Source organism: Lynx canadensis, chromosome X (genome assembly GCF_007474595.2).
Source record: "Lynx canadensis isolate LIC74 chromosome X, mLynCan4.pri.v2, whole genome shotgun sequence".
Taxonomy (NCBI): domain Eukaryota; kingdom Metazoa; phylum Chordata; class Mammalia; order Carnivora; family Felidae; genus Lynx; species Lynx canadensis.
In genome coordinates, this window is record NC_044321.2 from 28,235,598 (window position 1) to 28,239,955 (window position 4,358).

Below are 4,358 nucleotides of genomic sequence, written 5' to 3' on the forward strand. Positions count from 1 at the left end.
GCTAGGCTTAGTGTTTCTTGCACAGTTTACAACACACTAAAGTAAATTTACTCTTCTCTTAGAAACATATCCTAGGAATTCAGAAATATTTGTTTAACTACCGATAAAAGGCAGAGAATGAAAGTTGGTTCAAATAAAAATTCACGTGAGCGAACATACACAATCACAGAAAGAAGGAATGCTGGAAGAAGATTGCTTAATTAGATACAAAACTGGTTAATATTTTAAAGGGTAATAAAATCATATCCTTCAGGGATATTTGTTTTATGAGAAAAACAATAATTTGTCTCTCTACTGGACAAAAATCTATAAGTTCACATAAAACTTCAGAGAGTCAGAGCCCTAATCGATAGTAAACACTAAGTTAAACAAAGAGGCATTTTCTTAGAAAATAAAATGATCTTTGAGGAGGTCTTTTTTAGACAATGCTTCAGTAGGACATTAAAAAGATGTCTAGTTATCCTTTGGCCTTATTTTCAAGTTTTAGAGTTTAACAAGCTTGAATGTGTCATAGTTACTTATTTAATTCCCTAATAAATATTTATTGAGCATGTATTAATCACCAGGCATTGTGTTAGGCATTGGGAAGATGACGGTGGACAAGATAAATACTTCTCCTTCCAGAAGCTTACTAATGAGCGATAGGGACATATAAACAAGAAACTGAAAAGTAGTTCGATGTGTATTAAAATACACTGACTGCGGTAGAATGAGATGACAGTAAGAGATACTCCTCTTATAACACCAATCTTACAGATTTTCTGAAGAGGTGACATCACCTAAAGGATAAACTGGAGTCAGCTGGGCAAAAAGGAGGCATGGGAGAGTGGGGGTGAGGTTGAGTGGAGGGGTCAAAAAGGCCATCTCAGGAAGAGAGAATGACAGGAGCTAGAAGTAGTAATCTGTGTAGCAAGATTGGGGTGTACAATGGGATTGATGGACGGATGGGTGTGGTGGATGTTTTGGAAGGGGGGCTGTAAAAAGACGGTGGAGAGGTCAAACCACCGAGAGGTTGGTAGAGCATCTTACGGAAGTCAGATTTCATACTTGGACCACGGAGAATGTAAACATTTTGAGCACGGCAAGTCGCATGACAGGACATGCATTTCAAAAAAAAAAAAACAACAACAACTTTTTGATAGCAGTTTGGAGCGGATTTAGGGAGTTGGAGGAGGAGAACAAGGCAAACAGAGATGAAAAATCAGGAAGCTATTGCAAAAGTTTAGGTGAGAAGTGGCAGTAGCCAAGGGGGAAGAGAATAACAAAATCGGTTAATTGTTTGTCTTCCATACAAACCACATATCTAATTAACAGATATTGCAACCTTGGAAAATTTGATAGTTCATTTTGAATGTTTCTGTATATTGATTGTATATGTACACACAAATGTATATATACATATGATCAACTTATGAATTGATTATATATACATTACATATGATATTATATATATTAAGTTATATATCAAGCATTACATATGATGTTAAGTCTGTGTATATGAAAACATAAATATTTACAGTCTGAGAAAAAGCGCTAGTCTAACAACAACAACAACAAACACTCTTTGAAACTGTCTTTAGAAACATTTTTCTTGATACGTCTCCTGACGCAAGGGAAACAAAAGCGAAAATAAACTGTTGGGACTACACCAAAATTAAAAGCTTCTGCATAGTGAAGGAAAGCATCAACAAAACCAAAAGACAACTTAATGAATGAGAGAAGATATTTGCAAATGATATATCCAATGAGGTACTAATAACCACAAAATATAAAATAACTCACCACTGAACACTGAAAAAATAATCTGATTAAAAATTGGGCAGAAGACTTGAAGAGACATTTTTTCAAAGAAAACATCCAGATAGCCAACAGATACATGAAAAGATGCCTAACATCTCTAATCATCAGGGAAATGCAAATCAAAACTGCAATGAACTATCACCTCACACCTGTCAGAGAAGAGAAAAAAATAACAAGTGTTGGCGAGGATGTGGAGAAAAGGGAATCGTCATGCACTGCTTGTAGGAGTGTAAATTAATACAGCCACTGTGGAAAATAGTATGAATGTTCTTCAAAAAATTAAAAATAGAAATACCATATGATCCAGTAACTACTACTGTGTATTTACTGAAAGAAAATTAAAACACTAACTTGAAAAGATATATGCACCCCCATGTTCATTGTATGGGCAATAGCCAAGACAGGAAAGCAGGCTCGATGTCCATCAGTATCTAAATGGATAAAGATGTGATACACACACACACACACACACACACACACACACACACACACAAATGAAATACTCAGCCATAAAAAAAAAAAATGAGATCTTAGGTTGCCTGGGTGGTTCAGTCACTTGAGCATCCAACTCTTGGTTTCAGCTCAGGTCATGATCTTGTAGTCTGTGAGTTCAAGACCTGTGTAAGGCTCTACGCTGTTTGCACAGATCCTGCTTGAGATTCTCTCTCTTCCTCTCTCTCTGCCTCTCCCCCACTTACATCCTGCCCTCTCTTTCTCTTTTTCTATCTCTATCTATCAAAGTAAATAAATAAACTTTTTTTTAAAGAATGAGAACTTGCCATGTATAACAACATAGATGGACCTAGAGGGTATGATGCTATGTGAAATAAGTCAGAGAAAGACCAATGCCATAGGACTTCATTTTTATGTGGAATTTAAGAAACAAATGAACAAACAAAGAAACAGACTCATAAATACAGAGAGCAAACCAATGACTGGTAGTGGGTAGGAGAACATGGGGATGGGCAACATGAGTAAAGGGGAGTAGGAGGTCCAAGCTTTTAATTATGGAATGAATAAATCAGGGGGATGAAAGGTAGAGCACAGTGTATATTGAATAGTCAATATTTTTGTAACAGTGTTGTACGGGATGGGTGGCAGCTACACTTGTGGTGAGTGTAACATAATATACGGAGTCTTCAAAACACTTTGTTGTACACCTGAAACTCATGTAACATTGTAGGTCAACTACACTTAAAGTTAATTAACAAAATAAAATAAAACCACTCTATATCATGCCCACTGATCACAATAGACCTTGCACCTCTGGTTAATTTGTGAACCATTCAAATAACGTTATCAGTTAAGTGCCTAAGTTAAAATAAACACATGGCCAATTTATTCTTGAACTTCAAGCTCTCAGGATCAAGTTACATGAAAATACTGGTAGATCAGCTTGATGAAGGAAAATAATGGATTCAGTCAACCAGTTATTAAATTCAATATATCTCGAGGAAATCACAGAAGCTTTCTAGTTGGTAAATGACATAATGAAATAATGCATTTTAGAAAGCACCCTAGCTGTGGTATGGAAAACTGAATCATAAGGGGAGGGAAAAGTGATAATCAGTTTTAGGGCAACTGCAATAATCCTGGCAGGAAGTGATGGCGGCTTACACAAAGGTAGTGTCAGAGCAAGGACATAAAGGGAATTTGGAACACTCAAGGATGACACTGAAAAACCTGAGAAATTGGATGCGTGATGCTGCCTTTCACTGAGCAAGAGATGGTGAGAGAAGCACTGCATAATTATTCTGAAGTAACTATGTGACTTAGTGGGTATAAATGATAGGCAAGGGGATACAGGTCTATAGATCAAGAGAAAGATTTTAGTTGGAGATAAAGATTTGGGTGACATGATTAAGAGTTGCTATTGGTACAGTTTTGGATGTGATCGAGAACAGCATGCTGACTGAAAGTTAAGGTTGAAACTCAACATGCAAACAGATTCACAGAGACAAGCATACCAACAAAATGATGAAGGCAAAAGAAAGACACAGAAGGAAAACTCTAATAGTACAATATCCCAGAAAAGCTCTTCCAAGGGAGAAGAGCTTTTTAGTAAGGAGGGATGGGATAACAATTATTATTAGAGTGGGAAGATGAGTCAGGGTGTGATATGGACCTTGGCAAAATCCATTTGAGTTGAATGATTTGGCACAAGCCAGATTATTCAAGGTTGAGACAGGTATGTGACGTGAGGAAGTAGATACTTAGAGAAGTATGTATAAATACTCGGAGAAGTTTACCCTAAGGGGTGGAAAATGCCTTGGGGAAGACTTAAGAGCTGACAGCAGAGTGTCCAGTTTATTACTACAGGAAATACTACACTTCAGTGAACAAATTAATCTAACCCAATTCAAATGCCTAAGTTTACATACATATATACATACATACATAGTTTCCTCAACCATGCGTTTGTATTTTAAGCCTTCTACTTTGCTAATCATTGGGGGTGAAGGGTGCTTATTTCCTTCAAAGATGTTTTATTAATCAGAATTGTATTTTATGGATTGCGGTTTGGGTATTAGAAATATCCATTCAAAGTAATGAATTTT